We start from the raw sequence: 25,525 nt of genomic DNA on the forward strand, positions 1-25,525 counted from the left end.
TAAGCAATAATATTAAACTTATTATTAGGTATACATATCTATACTTATAATATAACTGTAACTGGAAGATTTCTGTACATTTAATATATTTTGAAAATTTTGACCGGGGGATGCTTTACAATCGATACTGAGTCCAAAACAGATTTTTATTTAATTTTTGTCTGTCTGTCTGTCTGTCTGTCCGGGCATCACGTGAAAAATACTGAACGGATTGAAATAAAATTTGGTACAGTTTTAGCTGATATTCCGGGTCAACATACAGGATACCTTTATCCCGATAAATAAAAAGTTTCCTCCAGGAAATGGATGAATTTTTTTAGCAATTTTACTTCATATCTCCGTTAAATTTGCACCGATTTTATTAATTCTTTTTTTATTTGACAGTGTATACTACCAAGCATGTATTGTCTATCATCATGTATTTTAATGAAGATCTTATGAATATTGTCGGTGATCAAGGACATAATTCTTCACAGATAACAGCAAGTCGCAAGGCATATGGGACAACGATCGAATGCATGCGTACCATCCTTCTCATATTATAAATACGAAAGTTTGTGAGGATAGATGTATGTATGGATATTTGTTACGCTTTAACGCCACAAATAATGAACCGATTTGGTTGAAATTTGGCAGAGATACCTTCAATATAGTCTGGAGTAGCTCATAGGCTTCTTTTTATCCCGGAAAAGCAAACAGCTTCTACAGGATAGCATCACTATTGTCTTTCAAAATCGGCGCAACGGAGTTTTAGATGGACGTGATTTTTGTATAGGCATAGCTGAAATATTATAAACCTTTTCAATTTTGGAAGTATGTATATAGTAAGTATATTGGAATTGTCGGAATTGTTGTTTCTTTAAAGTTCTATAAAACAGTCCGCAACAACAAACGACTATTTACTACGAAGTCGCGCGGGTCCGCTAGTATTTTGTTAAAAATCAACACTCAGAATCTTCGAAATCCGTACAATACACGGTATTACAATTGAGTTAGTTTGCGATTTTTGTAGTTTGCTTTTAAAAATTATTATAGATGTATGTATGATATAAATATATTTATTATTATGATATATATTCTTTGTAGATGTGTGTAAATACAATTGGTTAGACGAATATCAGCCGAAACGCGTAGCCTAGCCTTGATTTTCAGACAGTCATCCAGTTGATTCTCTCGGTACCCGTCCCGCGCTCAACTGCACGGAACTGACATAATCACCGCTACGTTTCGCTAATGCGTTCAAAATTCATTTGGAACGTTTGAGTTAAATACCGAGAATTTGTTTCCTACACGTGCACTGGTGACTGTAGCTTTATATATGAAAGGGTACTGAGTTCGCTTAACGGACCTATTTAATTATTTCAAAAACATAAACGTTTTACAATCATTTTTGTATCTTGCTGGAGATGCGCGAAGCAGATTTCATGGAACTTTGTCATTAGGAAATTCCTTAATTGTAATATAATATATTAACCATTGAGTTAAGAACATACAGAATTCTCATTCAACTATTATTATATGCAGGTTATTGTGTCCAAAAACAGTGACAACACCCCGCACACGTTTCATTTTACACCCGCGTTTGCTAGCTCACAAACTTTTACCTAATTTCCCATTTTATGGTGATCGTTTAGAACATTCCAGGTAATATAATTACTGTTAACTGCTAAATTGTATGAAGTGTCTAACCGTTTGTACGATAGACCATTCTGAAGTGGAGTGGTTTTTGATGCTCCAATATAAGACGTGTAAACAGTTTCTGAATATTCGCAATTCTGTGATATTAACTAGCTCGCACGTGATGCAGCGAGCGTAAGCTTTATTTAAGTACTTCTATTTCTTGAGAAGTTCGGGCAAGCCCGTACGAATAACTATGTTGCGGTAGAATCCCTACAAATACACAATCTTGATGTTTCTTATGATTTTTATGTTGTAAATTCCAATAATAAGCTCTTTAGAGTCGTCGCTCAGGCATCCCCAAACAGCGTATTTATTAAGCGAAAAGTGCACCAGATTCCAAACACGAAATTTTATAAAATAGTTGGATTTTAATTGCAATTTAATTTATTTTTTAATTGAAATTTAATGTATTCTAATTTTTAATTCTAGATTTTAATTAATTACTGTTTGTTTTTTTTTTTTTTCTTTATTTATTTATTTTTAAGATCTGTCTTTTATATTTATTTTGTGTTAAATTTTGTATATTCCTGAAATAAAATGATTTTATTTTTTATAATATACTACTTCGGCTCTTCAAGATATCCCTAATGACTCAAAGGTTTCAGCTTAAGCTTTCTCGTGACGCTACTAACTTAGTTATTAATATTATTAAACTTAGTTCCTAAGATCGTTCCAGAACTTCAGATCGTACATCTCCAAACAAGAAGAAACATGTCCGGGAAACCAAGTTTTGTTCTCGTTACATTTTATGTTAGTTTAACAGTTCACAAATGAAAACTGAAAACAATTTATCATAGTTAAAGTAAGAATTTGTGTGGAACACAACTTCGCGAACTTCTTGGGTACACACGTAATATTAGCAAGTTATGTTATGTTCTAAAGTTATTTTACAGTTGGCATTGAGTACTGAACTCAAGAACAGTAGTTACGATGAAATGTTACGTTACAATATTATAATGCAATTTTATTTGAATGGTTGGCTAAATAATTTTTAGTGCGCTTAAATATTTGACTAGACTTATCTTAATACCGATATTGACATTATAGAAGCTGTATTATTATTTCCCAACAGGTATTTGGACATGTTGTGAGCGACAAAAATACAAAATAATAATAATAATTCTTTATTTGGTAACTATGACCCATCTACAGTATTATATAACAGAACTAGATGTGCCCTGCGGCTTCGCCCGCTTAATTTTGGGAGGCTGCGTACTGCTACATAGTCTACACCTATAATATATGAGATTTTTTTTCACAAACATTTTTTTATCTTACGTAAGTTTTTTTTAATTAATGAAAAGTATACTATATTATTTCTAATACCTCCAAGAATATGTATAAAAAGTTTCATGAAGATCGGTTCATTAGTTTTCGCGTGAAAGCATAACAAACAAACTTACATTCACATTTATAATATTAGTAGGGGTAATCAAAAACGAAATCAATTTTTTTTTTTAATTTTTGTTTTTAAATTGAATTGGATTCATTTTATTTAAAGAATTTCTGCCTCCAGGCAGCTCAACATGCAGTTTAATATATAGCTTGCTGTAGAATCGTATTATTCACCAAGGATGCCATGCGTATTCTTCTGAAGGCAAAAAAGTCATCAGTATGAGCCCTCGCGAACATTTCAGAAGCAGTACAATAACGTGGTAAGCCCTTAAACCATCATTACACTGAATTCGTAGGCATTTATGTATAGCTGTTCCACAGGGATTGAATATGACGCTATTCCTTTCAACACATGATAGAACATCTTAATTGTGAATTTTGTGGCATTAAAGACATTAAATCTTAATTCTATATCTGATTTATTGAATTATTATAAATCGAAATTATTTTTATGTTTTGACGTGACAACGTCTTATAATTCGATGGAGCCGGCTGCACGCACGAAAAAACATGACGTATGCGGTGTTACCTCGCTCTGAGGCGTTCCATTCAAGGCTTGAAGTGCAAGCGAGGGCGCGGAACGAGCGACAAAGAGGCACAGTCGGCCTCCGCGTTCGACATCTGTCTCTCTCCTACTTGAGTGAGCGATGCGTCCGCATGGACAGCTTCTATACAATAATACATTTGGCAAGGATGAAGTGCAGTGAAAAGTGAATGTGGTGTCAATTGTTTATAGCAACGATAATATCTATCAAACAAATAAAATTAAATTTTTCTTTTGAAAAATGCAACCATTCCATCAGTATTTTCTTACGAAGTTTTCACGTTCAACTATCGTCAGTAAGCCGACTTTACAGACAACCAATTTTTTAGTTGACATCTATACTTATAACAAAACTGTAACTGGGAGATTTCTGTACATTTAATATATTTTGAAAATTTTCACCGGAGGATGCTTTATAATCGATACTGGGTCCAAAACAGATTTTTATTTAATTTTTGTCTGTCTGCATGTCTGTCCGGGCATCAAGCGAAAACTACAAAACGGATTTAAATAAAATTTGGCATAGTGGTAGCTGAATTTCCGGGTCAACATATAGGATTATCCCGATAAACAATAAGTTTCTTCCGGGAAACGGGATGAACAGTTTTATCAATTTTACTTCATAGCTCCGTTAAATTTGAACCGATTTTAATTTTTTTTTTTTTTATATTTGACATTGGGTACTGGGCCTAATTTTAATGAAGATCTGATGAATATTGTCGGAGATCAAGGACATAATTCTTCACAGAGAACAGCAAGTCGCAAGGCATATGGGACAACGATCGAATACATGCGTACCGATATTTTAAATGCGATAGTTTGTGAGAATAGATGTACGGATGTATGTATGTATGTATCAACTAAAATAATGACAACTTACTAACTACAGTATACCACGTGAAATAATAGAAGGTACATAGCTAGCTACGATGATTATGATAAATAAATAAATAAATAAATATACTATGATAATACACACATCGCCATCTAGTCCCAAAGTAAGCGTAGATTGTTATGGGTACCTACTAAGATAACTGATGAATATTTTTATGAATAATATACATAAATACTTATAATATATATATAAACACCCAGACACTGAAAAACATTCATGTTCTTCACACAAACATTTTCCAGTTGTGGGAATCGAACTCAGAAACCTTGCCTTGGACTCAGAAAGCAGGGTCGCTGCCCACTGCGCCAATCGGCCGCCGTATGATATTAGCATCACATCTATTCTAGCTTCTCGATTGACTCATACGCGAATCAAGTCGCGCGGGTCCGCTAGTACCTATTATCATATTTTTTTGAACTTTAAGTTGACATATAATACTTCAATCTATTGCAAAATAAATAATTTAATTATAGCAATAATTTAGGTTCAGTAAAGGGATAAAAATAATGTCTACAAATTTATTGCATCATGTAATCTCTCATGTATGTACATGAAGTAATAAATCTTGATATATATAAATCTCCTGTCACGATGTTTGTCCGCGATGGACTCCTAAACTACTGAACCGATTTTAAATTAAATTGGCACACCATGAGCAGTCTGGTCCAACTTAAGAGATAGGATAGCTTAGATCTTTAAGTAAAGTCACAATTTTATTTTATTGCAAATTATTTGTCTATAATTAATTGACAGTCACATGTTATATGTATATACAACTATACTCATTTAAGGCTTAGCGATACTGAATACTTTAAAAACAAAATCAAACGCAGACGAAGTCGCGGGCAACAGCTAGTAAACAATAAAAATAGAATATTTGTGTGTTACTTATTAAACGTACCTACATGCGGAAGCCTAACGAGGTGAACAGACGACATTAAACTCAAGTCATTAGAAACAAGCAGCCTAGGACAATTTTTTTTTGGATTTTCGAAATTCCTACGAAATACCTATTTTCATTAGTGGACGTTCCAATCGGTTGTGTCTAATACGATAGTGGGTGTTATCGCAAAATTTAATATATAATTAACATCTTAATCTAACCCAAAATACAACAAAAATCAAGCAGCTTACATTTCTGCTTTAAAACAAAACATTGTAATCAAAATTAATGAGATACTCTCAGTAGACCAGGAACTCGGCTTATTTTAATTTTCCGCTTTCATTAACATTGGCTTAAAAAGTTTCATTGTTATTTTTAACAGCAAATTGAGAAAGCAATTAGATTTTTTTTAAATATCCTTTAAAGAAAAATGTAACAGTGGCAATGCATACATTAACTTATTTCTCGTTATATTAATAACTCTTGGTTTTATATAGAGTTAGATGGTTTAATCAAAGGTTTTATCAACCCAGGCTCACTAACCCAGGCTTACCGGCTCACTACCGGGCACGTGTCTCCTCCCACAATGAAGGGGTTAAAGGAGTTAGTTCGCCACGCTGGCCCATTGCGGATTGGTGGACTCCACACACCTTTGAGAACATTACTCTCAGTCATGCATTTCTCACGATGTTTTCCTTCACCATTGAAGCAAATGATATTTTAATTACTTAAAACGCACATATAAGTTTAAGGTGCGTGCTAGGATTTGAACTCAGCCCCACGTAAGTGAAGTTAAGCTCCTACCCCCCGAAGCTTTGACAGAGAATATGTATTTTCATAAATTATGTACTTAAAGATCGATCGCCGTCCTTATTTTGGCGATGTGTGTATTGTCAAACTTTAAAAAAATAGGGTCCCGTTTTACTCCTTAGGTACGGAACCCTAAAAATTTAGAATTAGTCGTGTTTTGCAAAAACATGTTCCTATCTGTAATGCGAGTGTAAACATGTTTCAAAATCTGTTTGAAACAGCCTAATTGGCAAACTTGATGTAACAATATATCCCCTAGGGAGGCCAAAAATCCTACTTCGGGTTACGGAGAAACCTAAGAAAATTCTGGATAACCTCGAGCATTAAACTGCGGTTATACAACGTAATAATACTTCAGACGCTTTAGAGGTAGATTATTTACTTTCTCCGAGACTTATCTATGAAACCGAAACGTTAATAGTTTTTGAGTAAACCATTGCCATACTTTTACTGAAAAAAATCAGATACGGGCTGTATCTGATTATACATCACATGCAAAAGTCGAGTGGTTCTTGTCACTTTATTAGATACCTACGCGTCACCTAGCGTATGCACGTGTCGGTCTTTTATCTTCCATAGGGTTTTCAAAAGTAAACACTTAAAATTCTTTGTATTAGTTTGCGCGGAAATACAATTAATTTTGACTTTTGACTTTTATGCACCCGTCAACAGTATTTCTTCATAATTCGGTTACACGTTGTATTTGTTCATGTAAACTCTGACGGTACAGTCTTACAGTCTTGATTAAAGTTATGTGTTGTGGTGTGTTGTGGTTAGAATGCGCTCGCAGGGGCTACCAATTTGGATTTTAATAAATATCTTAATTCTTTAAAGAACCCACAAGGATATTTGTTCCTATCTAATCGTGATATTTTAATCATTTGGTCTGTACAAATGTTTTTCGCGATATTTTTGGTATTTCCTTCATGACATTATCTAGTTGTAACTGATATGATAGCTCTTCAAGATGTTATGGGCACTTACGATTGTTATCATTAAGAACTGTAAGATACTGTTGACATAGCAAATTAGGTAATGTCCCGTAATCTATACTAATATTATAAGGGGGAAAGACTTTTCTGTTTGTTTGATTGTGCCGAAAACTTGGAGGTGGACTTATTTTAACCATTACCTCACTAAAAGAAAGCTAAACTCTCAGAAAGTATCATATATCATTTTCAAATTGCAAATTATATTTAAAAAAAATATTTCCAGCAAAACTCTCGCCGGATGATGGCCGCACTCGTGACGTCATAGGCCAATTAGAGCTTTAGTAAGTCCTTGTTCCATAGCTATAGAATAGATTTTGGTATTGATAACAATAATATAGCAATATATAGTTTGAAAACATAAAAAACTTAATACATGCAGAGATATTCGAAGTTTAAGCGGTACAAAATTATGTTTATATAGACGTGACGTCTTAATTATAAATAAATTAATAAATATATATACTACTACAATACACACATCACCATCTAGCCCCAAAGTAAGCGTAGCTTGTGTTATGGGTACTAAGTTAGCTGAAGAATATTTTTTTTATGAATATAATCCACATAAATACTTAATATACAGCTAAACACCCAGACACTGAAAAACATTCATTCATCACACAAACATTTTCCAGTTGTGGGAATCGAACCCACGACCTTGGACTCAGAAAGCAGGGTCGCTGCCCACTGCGCCACTCGATCGCCAAATTATGAATTCGACGTTTCAAATGTCATGGCGGATCACTAGATTTTGTAATTTTATTTATTTATTGAAAATAATATAAATACCAATCTCACTTCGAATTTAAATACGTTTTTCATAATACATGAATAAATATTTTTTTCATAATATCATAAATACATAGCAATTTTTTAGTGATTATTTATAACTGGATAATACCTGTTGTATTGTTGACCTATTATATTATTGTTTTTGAATTATTTTAGTATATAAAGAAGTCTTTATGATCAAGGATTAAAGTTGGACGGAAAAGGGGATTTTTGTTCACCAAAAAAAGTGCTCAATAAAAGTTTTCTACTTCAAAAACTTCGCTAAGTTCAAGTTAAACTTCCTTTTGGAAGTTGGTTCTAAGAAATGAGCTTACGTTAACCGAGTATTCAACGAGGAAAATCGATCGTATTCCAAACGGTCCACATATAATATTTTCCCGTGAATTAATCCCATAAGCCACCTACTTTTAGCAAGAGTGTTGAGAGCTTCTTCTTTGCATAATTTATGAAATTTATTCTCGAATCTTCAAGCGCCTCCGGTATTTTTTCCACTCTAATGCATGCTTTATGCTGAGAACACGTTTGAATTAAATATTCATTATTATGTACGAGAGGAATGCTTTGAAAGGTGGAATTTGAAAAATTCATGAAATGCCTTTCGTGAGCTCTATTGTCAGCGTGGTTATTTTTTAGAGAGTTCTTTTTACATTATTAATTATTTTATCAACTGTTTTTTAAAAAGGAGAGAAAGCGAATTTACTATTTGTTAGCTAGATGGCGTCATACGGACAATAGTGACAAGACAATGATCATAATAAGTGACATTTGACATATGACATCTGACAGATGACATTTGACAGTGTTAGTTATAGTTCAGTTGCTGAAAATGAGTCAGTGTTTTTTTTTAGAGTCAGTTACATTTTGAACATTAAGAACAATTCCGAGTGCAAAGACATTATTAATTATTACTATACATTTTCCACGGGTAACTATAGTGTAGTTTTCATGGCCCTTCGGTGTCGAATATTAGTAAAGTTCGCGAGTGAAACAAAATACAATACAAATTAGCGGTCCGGGATTCGTGAGTAACGTTCAAAGTTCAAACGTCGCTATGGACGAAATAAACCAATTTTTGGCTGTACAAGAGGATAGAGCGACCCTTTAGAGACTATCGACTTACAAAGAAGGAGTAGGTTAATTATAGAGACAAGTGCTTGACTGCAATCACACCTGATGGTAAGTGATGATGCATAAGATGAAGCGCGCTTGCCTAGAAGATGCCTATTCACTCTTGATTTGAAGGTACCCAGATTATAGGTATCGGGGAAGACGGAAGATGGGAGGGCAATCCAGGCCTTTGCAGTGTGGTAACCTAATGGATAAGGCTTCGGATCAGAGACAGAGACGAGACGAGACAGATTTCGAACCCAAGCACGCATCTCTAATATTTCGGAGTTATGCCAGTTTTAAATTTAAGTAACGGTGAAGCAAGAACATCGGAAACTCGCGGTGGTCCCCACCACGGTTACAGCAATTGATATTTAAGTTGCTTAAAACACATATACCTTTACAAATTCAGGGGTCGAATTCTCTCCCTCGAAAGGGAAGCCAATATTTGACCTAATTTTCCTGGTTATCACCGCTACTAACGAAATAATATGTTAGTGCAATCACGCGGGCTGCTTCTTGCCAACTATATTCTTGGCAACTAATTTATGCAAATGCCAAAAAGCTCCATTTACGATGGAATTCCAAGCTTTATTTCGATGCCATAGATTATGTTGCATTGGCGTCATAAAATTCCAGGTCTTTGTGTACATTTTGTTTACAGGGTTGGTAAGCCAAAATAATTTTGCAACAATGCATATGGCCGAAAACAGTCCATATCCAATTTATCTTCTGTAGTCCAATGTGAACGTAGTAAAACAACATAACAATGTAGTAACATTATACAACGTGTAACGGAATTACCAAATACTGTGGAATGGTGCATAAGTATATTTAATAAGGAATAACCATGTAATAATATAAAATCAAAAGAAGCATATTTATTTTTCATTACATTCTAATGTTTACTTATGACAACCCTATTGAAGACAAAAGACCGACACGCGCATAGTAACTAAACTACGATTTGTGTACATAAAAGACTTGAATAATAAGAATAAATATAAATGTTACTTTTCAATATGTAAAAGATACATATTGAAAAGTAAAATTTATATTTATTTCATAACGTAACATTTATATTTATTTGACGGCCGATTGGCGCAGTGGGCAGCGACCCTGCTTTCTGATTCCCACAACTGGAAAATGTTTGTGTGATGAACATGAATGTTTTTCAGTGTCTGGGTGTTTATATGTATATTATAAGTATTTATGTATACTATTCATAAAAATAATTCATCAGTTATCTAAGTACCCATAACACAAGATACGCTTACTTTGGGACTAGATGGCGATGTGTGTATTGTCGTAGTATATTTATTATTTATTTATAAGATAATTATCATCACAAATTAATAATGTTGCTATGGGATAACTTTTGGAGATACAAACAATAAATAAGATGCAAAAAACATGTTTACCCGTAGCCCTGTCACTACGCAATAGAAGGACAAACGAGAATATTAAAGTAGTGGTAGAGATACACAACGTTCTTACTATGAAGTGAGTCATGAATAATTTTATAGAGTAGCCTAAGTGTCACGCTAACTTACTACTCAGAGCCTCGACAAAGGCCTCTTGCCGGCGAGAAATACAGCCTACGCTTATAGGCATATTGAAGGGTAATGATTAAAACAGTTTCAGCTTTTAATTAGAGGGAAAAACGAGTCATACTATTATTATCCAAAAGCCATAATATAATCCTCTATGTATTATCTTTACTAATGTACCAATCTTTGCCGGCCGACTATGGCAGTGGGCAGCGACCTTGCTTTCTGAGTCCTAGGCCGTAGGTTCGATTCCCACAACTGAAAAATGTTTGTGTGTAATATAACATGATTGTTTAACATGATTGTATAACATGATTGTTTTTCAGTGTCTGGGCGTTTATCGGCGTATAAGTATTTATGTTTATTATATTCATTAAAATATTCAACAGCTATCTTAGTACCCATAACACAAGCTACGCTTACTTTGGGGCAAGATGGCGATGTAGGTATGGTCGTAGTATATTTATTTTAATGTTATAAGTAGAAAAGATTACATTTTCAGGGTTACGTATTGACATGCGGAGAAGGGAAAAACCGTATTCTTACAGAACCACTTTCTTGTCCGTCACTCCGTCTGTCCTTTATCTCGGTAAAGTGTTAAACTTAAAACCATATTTTCAGTTCTACAGTCCATTAAAGCTGTGAAAAAACAACTTCTAAGTTAACGTAAAAAAGTATAGGGATGTTTATGACGCGAAAAAAACAAGCTTAACAAAATTTGTCAATTATGAAATGAACTACGTTTTGTTACTTAAATATATATAATTTATACATATGCTGTCGGTGACTTTTTTGTAGGCATTGAAATGGAATAAAAATGAAATGAAAAAATGAAAACGAATCGTTCGTTTCAGTTAATAGTATAGTTTATGGCACTCATAAATAATGTGGCTTTATTTATTGGTGAAACAATTTTCAATATCAGTTCAGTAGATCCAGAGATTGCCCCCTAAAACCTCACAAACTATACCTCTTCGTAATAATTGAGTAGACCAGTACCCATTCGTGTTTAAACTTCGGCCATGTCGCCTGCCTGACGCTATTAAATAAATACAAGTCATTCATTACGTCATATTGCGTCATCTACAATCACACACACACCATGTTTGTGACGTCATAATATGCTCATTGATGAGCTTAGTTAAACTGTTTGTTTAAAGATAGGAAACTACAGTGATAGATCAGTTACTGAATGTGATAGTTATAATTTAAAAAATCATAACTGTGTGACTCGAACATTTTTTGTAATGCATTACAAAAAAAGGCGGATTTTTGATGCCATTTTTAAACCATAAAATTTGTGCAGACATGTTTTTCAATATCTTTTTTTGGAATTTATAAGTGCCTGCCTGATGATAAATGAATAAACATAGCCTATAAACAAAGAAACATTACGCTGCATGCTCTTTGCATTTTGCTTCTTTCGAATTGCTGTCCTGCAAAGTGTCTTGTCTTTAAATCTGAGGCGTAGGCGTATGTGTAGCTACGCTCTTATTTTATTCATTCGTACTTAATCTTATACTTAAACATAAAGCTAAAGAATGTATAAAAATCGGGGGTTTTTACCTCTTTTGAGAGCCCCCTTCCGCTGCGTGCGCTGCGCAAACGGTTATTGTTTCGATAAAATCATGTATGACAGAGTTGTAGCCCTTTAAATGTTCTAAAATAAAGTCCGTTACAGCATATGTCTAACTTTCAAGGTTGACTTGTACTCGGACGAAGTCGCGTGTAATAATATAAATGTGATGTGCTTGTCTATTTATTTGTCTTTCCTTTACGCCCTAAATTAGTGATTAAATCCAATCAATCAAATTTTTGGCCTACATTTAGCTGAGATGACGGAGATTAACATATCCTACTCATCATCCTAGAGAAACAAACAGTTCCTACGGGATTTGTAAAAAAAACGTAATAAATGCCGATGAAAAACTTTGGCAACAGCTAGTACCAATTTTTATAAACTATGAATAACGAGGCAGGTATGAAATGAACGATTAAGTCCTCTTTACAAAATAAGTAATTACAGAGATATAAATATATTAGAGCAATAATAAAAAAGAGGGTACAATTTGGTCGTAACTCGTCCAAGCCAACTAGGTACCTAGAGAGCATTACGTCACGCGGGTTTCCGATAGGGTTGGCAAAAATTAAAAATAAAATAAAATAAATAAATATACTACGACAATACACACATCGTCTCCTGGCCCCTGGCGTAGCTTGTGTTATGGGTACTAAGATGACTGAATATTTTTATAAATAATATACATAAATACTTATAATATAGGTACATATAAACACCCAGACACTGAAAAACATTCATGTTCAAAAATACATTCATATTAAAAATTTTATTAGTAAAATATTATTTTGAGAACTTTCATACATACTTAATGAATGACAGTTCTCAAAAGTATTATTAAAGTATAAACTACAGACGAATCAATAGTACCCTAGATAGTGTAGTCAAGTGCCGAGTTCGCTTGGTTGACAGGTACCTACATTAAAAAAAACCCGTTGCTGTTATTTAAAAAAAACCTTCATTAAACCGATTGTCATGGGAATAATAACGCCCATTGATGTTGCGAGCGCTTTGTTTATACCGGAAACGAAGGTATATACAGCCAGGAAATTGAATGCCGGCTGATGGAATAAAATATATAAACGCCTCTAACTGCTGAGGGATCTGTTGTTGATAAACCAATGCACACAGTTTCATCAAATTCAAAATTGAAATATTAAAAAGTGGGTAAATAATTAAACTTTTGGTAAATATGACTAGATAAGTGCCAGATATTTTATTAAATTGATGTACCATTTTAGCGAATTCTTTTTTTAATTTTCCAAGAAATAAGTTAAATTAAATTTGATTGACTTTATGCAAAAAATCTAGTTTTTCGGTTGCTTCGCTAGGGCGTAAAAGACAAACAAACAAACACGCAATCACATTTATAATATTAAGTAAGGATTTAACGTAACTTTAACAACAGTTGCCGGAAGAGTATTCCAGATTCTAGCGGATATGGATTGCTATTTTGAATGTTGTATTAAATTAAAATATAAATGCGTATAGCGTTATGACGTAAGTACATTCACGTTACAATGTTTTACGCAACGCGAATGTAACGATAACAGTAATCCGTACACAATTTACGTTTCGCATTTTAAGATGGCTGCCTACGCAGATATGTGCTTGTTGAGCAACCTATGCGAGCGTAAAAATACTGAACGTTGAACAATTTTAAAATATTGGATAGAAGAGGTGTTACTTTGCGGAATTCCATGGTATACAATGAATACTATGGTCAATTTGCTATACTCCGCGGGAAGCAAAAAGAATCAGTACGGTGTACTTTATAAATTCTTCAATCTTTATATTAATTTTGCAATGAACAGTAACTGCTAAGTTGTTGTCGACTGACTTAGAAATTATTCATTGTTAAGTCAACACCTCCTGAGAATGTTCCGGTGTCTGTATAACGTGATCTGATCCAGTTATGAAAGTCCAATTTCGAGAAAGAGGTAAACTGCCGAATCCAACTTGGATGAGCAGCGTTCGGAAAACTTAGTGCCATCTTTTCGTCCAAAATCCCTCAGTGCCTGAAGACCAAAGTCTTCGAACAGTGCGTGTTGCCAGTAATGACTTACGGATCTGAGTCGTGGTCGCCAACTGTGGGCCTGATAAGAAGGCTCAGAGTCACTCAGCGGGAAACGGAAAGAGCTATGTTAGGAGTATCTCCTAAGAGAGAGGAAAATCAGAAATGAGGAGATCCGTAGTTACTGTAAGTTACTGACATAGCTCAACGAGTCGAGAAGCTGAAGTGGCAAAGGGTGAAGCACATTGCTCGGAGAACCGATGGACGTTGAGGTTCCGAGGTGTTGGAGTGGCATCCCCGCACCGGTAAACGCAGCGATGGTCGACCCCCAACCAGGTGGACAGACGACATCAGCGAGTTGCGGGGAGCAGCTGGATACAAGCAGCAGCAGCAGCAGAATCGTGGAGTTTGGAACGTCTTACAAAAGACCTATGTCCAGCAGTGGACGTCAATCGGTTGCATTGATGATAATATTAAACTACATTTAGAGCTACCTATGGCCAGAAATTAAATTTTTTTTCCATAATGTTCGCAAAGTGACATAAAGTGACTAACCGCCTGTTCGAGAAACACTACTAAAGCGGAGTGGTTTTGTTGCTTTGTAGTCATGCACGCGGTTTCTGTATGTTCTAAATTCTGTGCGATGACAGTAAAGCAACAAAAACGTTTCGAATTTTATCTATCACCGAGCGGTTAAATTTAGTTTTGGAAGAATCCATCAGCGGATTATTTACGTCTGGGCGATATAAACCGATGGTTTTGATAGACGTATTGGCAGGAAGATCGATACATCTATTATAGTTGGTGATTCCCGCTGCTACAATTTTAGTTCTGAGCATTATTGTGGTGGATATGAAGCGGTTATAGATTAATAGTTAGGAGTTCTGCTTTGCTTTGTATTGTTGTGCGCGTTTTATGTAAATAAATATAACTTAATTTAACGGTGATAGAAAACAAAGCTCAGAGTCACTCAGCCGGCAAGAAGAAGGCGATGTTTGGAGTATATCTACGTGATCAAATCAGAAATGAGAAGATCCGTACAAGAACTAAAGTTACCAACATAGCTCTGCGAGTCGCAAAGCTGAAAATGGGCGGGACACATAGCTCGGCGAACTGATGGACGTTGGGGTTCTAAGGTGCTGGAATGGCCACCGCGCACAGGTAAACACAGCGTTGGTCGCCCTCCAACGAGGTGGGCAAACGACATCAAAAGGGACGCTGGGAGCCGCTGGAAACAAGCCGCCCAGGACCGTGAGACCTATTTCCAGCAGAGGTATTTCGGTTAAAGTGTGATGATGGGAAACCAAGAAAACATGCTTGCCTGAAAGCTGAACTGAACATAGTCTTCTCAAATCGTGTGAAGTCCACCATTGCGCATTTGGTTAGCGTGGTCGACTTACCTAACCCTTCTCATTCCGGCAGGAGACTCGTGCTCTGTATTTGGCTGGTAAGCAGAATACTTTTAAATTAAAATATTAGATATCCCTATATAATAAATTAACTATTACTTATATATATAAAACGAAGTCAACTCCAATAAAATTAGGATAGGTAGTAATGGAGCGAACGGTTATATACGCTATTAATAAGTTCTCATATTTACTGTAATACTTATAATAATAACAGAATATGGATTGCTAAAAAAAACGTGTGTGTACTTATCAGTCACGTCAGAAGTTATAGGTAATTCTTTGGCGTACCAAGATAAAAATCTTTTCAAAGTTTTTATCTTACGCCTTATTCTACGACACTAACAATAGAAAAAACGTTTTTAATACATTGAAAGTTTTATTACAAAGCATTATCTAGTTATCTCATTATCCACCAAATTTCAATGAACATTAAATTTTGAGATTTTTGCACAATTGAATTAATTAAATGTACACACAGAAATGGGCCCGCAGACTTCGACATTTAAAAGTGTACACTGTCAAACCTTTTGGATAATTACAGTGTGCCGGTTTTTTGTATGCGCGCGCATCGTAAAAACTGAACTGGCGGACGATGTATTCCCCTCCACTCATAAATTACCCAACAAAACTTGAATATTTAGGGTAACCTTACCTAACTTTGATATTAGTAGGAGTTTGGAGACAAAATGCTGTCCACCATGCACCGTTCTCTATTGGTCAATCGTCTCTAAAGGGTGCAAAGATGCGTTTACTGATCGAAATGACATTCAGAAACTTTCATTTTATTTTGATGTAAATAAGAGAAAACTTTTAGTTCACATATAAAAGAAAAACTTAAAAAATAAAACCAATGTAAAAGAAACCGAAGGAGAAATAATACGAACAAAAAGCGTACAACCATCTAGGATTCTGTTTGCGAATATTGACTTTCTCCGTTGAAAGTTTAACACTTTTTCCCAAAGCAAAGATTTAAGTTCGGTTAAACTTGCTATAACTGTATTTGAGTGAATAGTTTTTGTCGGTATCGGGAACTTCCGGGACGTAAATCTGTGTACTTTTTCAATAAGTTTAAGTGAAAAATAGCGTTATAATACGCAGCGATAGCCTAGTGGTTAGAGCTTCGGCCTCCGTTTCGGGAAGTCAGAATTCGATCCCCGGCTCGCACCCCTTAACTTTTTGGAGTTATGTGCGTTTTTAATTTAAGGAATTAAAAATATCACTGGTGCGTGCGGTGATAGCACAATGGGTAGGACTTCAACTTTACTGTCTGGGGAGGGCTAGTTCGAATCCCAGCACCTCTATTTTCTAAGTTATGTGCGTTTTAAGCAATTAAAATATCACTTGCTTCGACTTTGAAGGATGAATATCGTGAAGAAACCTGCATGCCCTGAGCGTTTATTTAATGTTCTCAAAGGCGTGTGGAGTCCAGCAACCCGCTCTGGGCCAGCATGGCGGACTCCGGCTTTAACCTCGATCTGTGGGAGGATACTCCTCCCTGTAGCGGGCCCTTAAGTTGATATGATGATGATGATAATGATGAAAATATCACCAGCTTTAAAAATTAAGGAAAACATCGTGAGGAAACCGGCGTTACTTAAAATTTTTAGGTTGCCAAGGTAAGTACATGTTATTGTTTTCTCGTCAATCCTATTAAATTTACGCCAGCGCAAATTACAATACGAGTAGGTACTTAGTGCTAATCCCACAAGGAAGCGACGGCGCAGATGCTTTAGCACGCGAAAATCCCACTTCTGATGTTATAAGAAGCACTCATAGATAATTATGCTCAAGTGATAATATTGTAAGCGGTGATAGCCTAGTGGTTAGAACTTCGGCTTCACCTTCGAGGAGGCGGAGATCGAATATGAGCTGACTTTACTATGGTATGTGTGTTTTAAACAATTCAATATAACATTTAAAAAGCATGCCTAAGAGTTCTTTATTTAGTTCTCAAACATGTGCGAAGTCTACCAACATCATGATGATGTTTGAGCGAAAAATGAAATTGAATTAAATTGACCTTCGACGACCTTTCTGGTGCAACACTTTGCGGACAACGCTGAATTTAAACAGGAGGTCCCGAACTCGATTTCCGGATTTGGGAGTTATTATTTCTGAATTTTCTCTGGCCTGGTGGGAGGCTTTGACCGAGGCTAGTTACCCTACCCTACCGACAAAGACGTGCCACTAAGCCAATTCAAATTAATTTATTGCAAGCAGCGACGCTGGTGTGATCGGTCTAGCTCGAAGGCTCTAAGGAAAAAAGAAAGCCACAGCCCCTAGTCCAGCAGCCACGTTATTCCTGGTTCTAACGGTTATGGTAACGACGGGGTAAGGCGTGTCAAAAATGAAATCGGTTTTTAATAAATATTATTAAATATATAATATTTAAGATAGATTAATCGTTTTTATATGCGTCTAACTTACCAGCAGTTCTTTACTTTGACGCAGTCTGTATTTGTTCACCTGAAACAATAATATACTTTTGTACACTACTCACAACATAACATATATACATAGCTAAGACTTGTGCAAATTATTATAAACTGTTAAAACAAAAGAAGAAAAATTAATTAAAACTAGTCAAAGTCAACAATATACAAGCCCCTAGTTACTGAAACGCTGTTCAAAAGAGCATACAAAATTTTTTAGCACACGATTAGTTAATTAGAAGAAGAAAAAAAAAACTTTATTACACGCAAATCAAAGGAATACAGTCAATACATTTCATCACCATTGGGAAAACTCTCAGTAAGGAAACACACAACATTATTTGTGATCACATCGCACGAGCTTTGTGGCGCCATCTAGTTGAATAATGTGCAGACAGCCACAAAAAAACCTAAAGAAAATGTACTACAATAGTATGTGTTGTTATTATCTACTAAATATACAGCCATCTAGCCCAAAAGTAAGCATAGCTTGTGTTATGGGTGCCAATATGACTGGATATTTTTATAAATAATATACATAAATACTTATAAAATACAGATAAACACCCAGGCACTACAAAACATTTATGTTCAATATTTTCCAGTTGTGGAAATCGAACCCACAGCTTTGAACTCAGAAAACAGGTTCGCTAACCATTGCACCAATCGACCGTCAGAATGAATTGTGTATTTCAAAATATTGCTTTTTGAAGTCATCTTTTCACACACACAGAGTTCACTTTGCTCAGAGAGATTGGAATTATAATAATAAAATAAACTTAAAAGTACTAATAACAAGCAATATGTTCATTTGGTGAACGTACAAAAATCTTATGTTTGTCCCAAACTTAACTGTTAAGCGTGGACGGGTTCGAGACATCTCTAGAAATCCTAATCGAATTCTTTACAAATTTAATTTGGGTCATCTGGTACAGCATTTCAAAAGAAGGTAAAATAATAATCGGAACCCCTATTTCATGTTATAGATTCTAAAGTGTGTTTCCGTTTCCAATCCTATTTCACGCAGCAACGGGTTAATACCCAGCCCTTCCGTTTTCCCAATCACCTTAAATATATCCTTGAAATCAACAGAGACATTCGAGCTGCATCATAACTTATATTAGGTGTGATTGCAGCCACGTAATACTTTATTTATAACGTGTTTAAGTCATTAACCTTTTTGAATTCGGCTTATATACGGTCGGTTATGTATGTAGTCATTTTTTTTTCATTAATTTGAAGTATAATTTAAGTTAGATATGAATTTAATTATAACTAGCCGACCCTCGCGACTTCGTCCGCATATGAGTCAATCGAGAAGCTAGAAAAGATCTGATGCTAACATCATAATCATCGTAGCTAGCTATGTACCTACTATTATTTTCCGTGGTATACTGAGTTAGTAAGTTGTCATTATTTTTGTTTATATATCCATATATCCCTCCTCACAAACTTTCGCATTTATAACATTAGTAGGATGGTACGCATGCATTCGATCGTTGTCCCATATTCCTTGCGACTTGCTGTTATTTGTGAAGAGTTATGTCCTTTATCTTCAAAAATATTTATCAGATCTTCATCAAAATTAAACAATACATTCTTCATAGACTTCACTTCACTTTCAAATAAAAAAAGAATTATTGAAATCGGTTCTAATTTAACGGAGCTATAAAGTAAAATTGATAAAAATTTTCAGCCCGTTTCCCGGAGGAAACTTATTGTTTATCGGGATAGAAAGTATCCTATATGTTGACCCGGAATATCAGCTACTACTATACCAAATTTTATTTAAATCCGTTCAGTAGTTTTCACGTAATGCCCGGACAGACAGACAGACAGACAAAAATTAAATAAAAATCTGTTTTGTACTCAGTATCGATTATAAAGAATACCCCAGTCAAAATTTTCAAAATATATTAAATGTACAGAAATCTTCCAGTTACAGTTTTATTATAAGTATAGATAATATTTCTATTTTCTGCCACCATCACTTTTTTTTCTCGCAACTCCGAAAGTTGGCTGGGTAGAAGGTGTTTTAGCATTAAGTCAGCCTTTGGAAGCACCGATTTGATTGTAAAATAAAGAGCCTATATATTATAACTATATATTCGTACCTCAAATAACTAGTCTTAGTTAATAAGAGTAGGTAGGTACCTACTTGCCTGGAAACTTGCGCAGTGTAATAAGTTGTATTATATTCACCGACATCACACATTTAATATTCACTTTGGTTTGAATATAGAAACTTCCTTGGAAGTGCGCTGCAAGTTCTATATTGCTGTTTACAACCTACACAGGTTAATTTAAATAAATAAATAAATATACTACGACAATACACACATCGCCATCTAGCCCCAAAGTAAGCGTAGCTTGTGTTATGGGTACTAAGATGACTGATGAATAATTATATGAATAACATACATAAATACTTATAATATATAGATAAACACCCAGACACTGAAAAACATTCATGTTCATCACACAAACATTGTCCAGTTGTGGGAATCGAACCCACGGCCTTGGCTCAGAAAGCAGGGTCGCTGCCCACTGCGCCAATCGGCCGTCAATTTATTATTTTATTTATTTTTTATTTTATTTATTAGCTTTCCAAGGGAAACAAACAGTATAATTATACATAAAAGTAATGCCGTATTTTTGTATCACATAGACCAATAAAGTTTCCACAACTTGGTTTAAGTTCAAAAATTTACGCCAGTCATTCTCTATTGCAGTTTAGTGCAATACATCATACATACGAATGGCGCAGTGGGCAGCACCCTACTTTCTGAGTACCCCACCAACTGTTTTGCCACAACTGGAGAACCCCCAGTCATGCAGGTTTCCACACGATGTTTTCCTTCACCGTCAACAGATGTACCTAGTGGAAATACTTCAGTAAAACCAGTAACAATTTAACACCGTTTCCGCTTATTTGCACGTTAGTTCACCCGCAGGCCGTTACCCGGATATCCGTGACAAGTCGATTTGACACAAATTCGCTTTACCCCACACAATTCAGTTTTCCCCTCACATGGCGTAGTTTACTAAACGTCGATTAAAGGCCAGCGTATACAGGTGACGGCACGGCCATTTTTATCCACACCTAACGTAAAATTCATAGTTTTATATTTTTTGTCGGCGGATTGGCGCAGTGGGCAGTGACCCTGCTTTCTGAGTTCAAGGCTGTGGATTGGATTCCATCAACTGGAAAATGTTTGTGTGATGAACAATGAACATGTTAGTTTTTCAGTGTCTTGGGTTTATATTCATTTTATAAGTATTCATGTATATATATATATAACTCAAGTTTCGCTTGCTTTGGGTCTAGATGGCGATCTTGTTATTGTCGTATTATATTTAATTATTTATTTTAATAAAGTACTAGCTGTGGTCCGCGTTCTTCGTCTGCGGTAACTGCGGGTTTTTTTTTTACAAATCGCGTGGGAACCGTTTTGTTTTCCTGGGATAGAGAATAGCCTATGTTGCTCTCCGTTCTTCAATTACTATATGTAAATAATCAAGTTGATTTGTTGCTAAGACAGGGAGTAAAGGGGTGAAGTTTATAATAATTGTAATTTTTTTACCTACGATTGAGCGAGTATCAATTTAAAATGCATATAAAAATAGAACCCGCATCACTATGGCTAGCGCGGCCTGGGTGATATGCCAACTATGCCACGATTCTCGACCACAAATGCCGCAATTAATATAAGCGTATTTGTCATGTTTATACGTAAACTGAAAAAAAAAATTGTGCATTAAAAATTTTTTGAAATTGGTAAATTAATACGTTCCACCGACAATACGTTCTATTGATTCCAATGCATAAGGATCGACACGAGAAATCCCCTGTAAGAAGATTCAATATTTTTACAGGAACAAGATAATTCAAAAATTCAAAATTCATTTAATTTGAAGTAGGCCTATTATATATATAGAATATATATTATAGAATAAGCACTTTTGGAACGCCAAGTTTGTCTGATTGTAGTGACTCTACCACCGTTTCGGAAGGCAGACTCTATCAAGAAGAAGCCGGCAAGTAACTCAGCAGTTGTTCTTTACCAACATCATTCTACAATTTAACAATCTTTGTTCTATCTTGTGTGAGATTCCTGAAGATATTATCTAAGCACCCTTTAACAGTATTTCGAAATTCCTTTACACGTTTTCAAAAATTAAGGACTTCTAAGCAAAACAGTTATTTTTAGAGATACACTTATTGAAAAAGTTCTTTTTAAAACTACCCTCAATTATTTATTTAAAAGAGTATATGATTTAAAACATGCTTTAAAAACAAAAACAAACGCGGACAAAGTCACCGGCAACAGCTAGTAAAGATATAAAAAGTCAGTATACATCGATTTTTTTAAGTTTTTATCCCAAACAACCCTTGCTATATCATCAAGCAAGAGTGGCCCATTGAAAATAATATTGGATTATTTGATCGCCCCATTTGCCCGATTCGTACGAACGTCAGACACCGGAAATCCCGGGCAAAATTCAGCCCATTTCATTCAACCGCTATTCTTACCCGCATAAATTAAATTCGGCTCTATCTAGTCAAGCATAAAAAAACATGAATAATTAATTTTGCTAAGTAGATTAACTAACCTAATTTCCGTTCTTTATTAAAGAATATCGATTTCTCGTCGTTCCTGTAAACGTCGCACCATTCATAAAATATAGATTTTTTGTCGTTGCTTTAAACGTCGCACTGTAATGATATGAAACAGTCTTTTTTTAAAATCCTTTAAGTAACTTTTACCAGTAGCTTTTCTGACCTAAATGTATCTTATGTTTATCTGTAGCATGCAAGCTAGACGTAACAATCATGGCAAGACCGCTAAACTTATCTTAATAAAGTTTTACGTAGAAATAATTTGCATCTTGGACGCTTACATATTCAGTCAATGCAAAGTCAGCGAGCTTATATATTAAATCAATGGCCATAGTACATATTTAATCGTAATCGAGGGCTAAAGTGAATTTTAAATACTCAAAATAAACGAACTCACGGGCAGCAACTAGTTCTACATAAATTCGTATCTACTTCATTTGCCAAAATACTCAACGAGTCATGAAGCTCTTAAACTGAGCTTTAAACTGAATGTAAACGGCATGGTGTAGCGGTGAGCGGTTTAGTTTTAAGTGGGAGGTTCCGGGTTCAATTCCCGGCAAGAACAATTTGGGAATTTATAGTTTGAATTTAATTGGTCTGGTCTAGTTACCGACAATGACTTGCCGATAAGCGATTTAGCGTTGTGTTACGATGTCGTGTAGGGACCGATTAGGGGTTCAATATAAATGCTATACCCCTAACAGGTTGGCCCATTATCATCCTAGATTGCATCATCACTTACCAGTATATGAGGTAAAGGGCTAAAAAAAAGTGGCGTAGCTAAATAAACTATTTAGTTTGGAAAACAAAGAATTGATGAACGAAAACATCTCGAGCCCAGTTTAGTTTTCAAAATTATACTAAGGGCAAACTTTATATGGCTCTAAAATAAAGCTTTTCTGCAAACTTTAAAAAATACAATTATGTGTCATTATAGTTTCCTATGAAACCTTTATAATACTAACATCCAAGGGTAATATTTATATGCGTTGTTTTTCTAGCAGAGGGAATTTGGGGAATTCATAATTTCAGAATTTTCCTGGTCTGCTCTGTCGGAGGCTTCGGCCGTGGCTGGTAACCACACTACCAACAAAGACGGAATTAATTCCAGTTATATGTGTTAGCTATGCATACTTGAGGAAACGTCTGGGCAAATATCTTTGCCCGGGCATACACATTACGCACGAAGTGGGGCAAATAGAAAGTGCTTCATTTTTTATGATCCACGCAGGCAGCTTAAAATTAATTCATTCCACACGTCTCCGCGAGGCAATAAAGTTTATTTCTTCAACCTTCCGAAGGAATTGAGTGGGGAATTCGTAATGGGAGGGACTAAATTTACAAGTATACGTTGACGCAATTCAGGATATACGACATCGGTGTAAATAAGGTACTGTCATTTTGATCGTGCATGTAGCCCGCCTATCGTGAAAAAACTTTGAACCACGGAAAATAAATACTAAATATGCTAAACACACACATCGCCATCTAGCTAAGTAGGCGTAGCTTGTGTTATGGGTACTAAGATGACTGACGAATATTTTTATGAATTAAATACATAAATACTTATAATATACATACAAACACCCAGACACTGAAAAAAATTTATGTTCATCACACTTGTTATATTATTGAATGAGTAAGATTATTGACAGGTGTCAATAATCAAAAAACAATATAAAAAGGCGGGGCACGAATGTAAGGGGATCATTTGTGTTTTGAATTTTGAAGTGAAATAGACGTCTATAATTGTGCGCGTCTTTATTCTCTTGTTCTACCGTTATTTCTAATAAATTGCTTTAACGGTGAAGGAAAACATTGTGATGAAAACTGCATGCATGCATTCTTCATAATGTTCTCAAAGGTTCGTGGAGTACGTCAATCCTACTGGGTCAGCATGGTGGAGTACAGCCTTAACCCCTTTTCTTATGGGAGGAGACCTGTGCTTTGTAGTGTGTGTAATAGGTTGATATGATGATGATGAACTAGCTACAGCCAGATATTTCCATCAGACATATGAAGATATAAATAAATAAATAAATATACTACGACAATACACACATCGCCATCTAGCCCCAAAGTAGGCGTAGCTTGTGTTATGGGTACTGAGATAGCTGATGAATAAACTAAATATAATACAGATAAATACTTATAATATACAGATAAACCTCCAGTTGTGGGAATCGAACCCACGGCCTTGGACTCAGAAAGCAGGGTCGCTGCCCAGTGCGCTACTCGGCCGTCATATGAAGATATACCTAATTCAGTAATTAAAAATACCATTTTGCACCAGCCGGTGATCTAACTGAGATAAAAACACAGCTTTGCGAGGGAGGTGGATGAAAAAAAATCACTTAAGCTATATATTCGCCGTAAAACAAAACAACTTGGCCACAATTTTTTTGTAAAGGGCCTACTGTCCGCTGTGTTAATAAAAGTTCCTTATCAAAATTAAAAGTGCTTTGTTATGACGCCCTTGGTTTAATTAAAGCGAACAAAGGGACGCTACACCGTTTATGTAATGGGCGTTTATATTTATATACTAGATTTAGCTCAAGATCGGAAGGAATGGCGTCTTTTGGTTGTAAATCTTTTCTTTGCAACGCAATTTTTTATATTCGTCGTTCGTTCATTCATTTTTTAAATTCAGAAGCCTTTCACTATTTATCTATAGGTTATAAATTTGAAAGTTTTTTTAATGTACTTTTGGGCATAACGACGTCATTTTTAACGGATTTGCAAAATTCTTTTTTTTTTCAAAGGCGTTTATTACTAAATAGACACTTTTTAATTTCATATACTAGATCCGATTAAGAGTT

The 25,525-nt window shown here is 35.2% G+C and overlaps 1 protein-coding gene across 1 annotated transcript in view; it reads right to left on the reverse strand.

The window, feature by feature from the left end:
• LOC120634195 (5-hydroxytryptamine receptor 1-like) overlaps nt 1-25,525 on the reverse strand; it is a 192,185-nt gene that overhangs the window by 76,819 nt on the left and 89,841 nt on the right. The window contains exon 2 of the mRNA XM_039904655.1: nt 18,081-18,119. The gene's annotated coding sequence lies outside the window, so the exon portion shown is untranslated. The remainder of the gene's footprint in view (nt 1-18,080; nt 18,120-25,525) is intronic.

This window comes from Pararge aegeria, chromosome 23, assembly GCF_905163445.1.
Source record: "Pararge aegeria chromosome 23, ilParAegt1.1, whole genome shotgun sequence".
NCBI lineage: Eukaryota > Metazoa > Arthropoda > Insecta > Lepidoptera > Nymphalidae > Pararge > Pararge aegeria.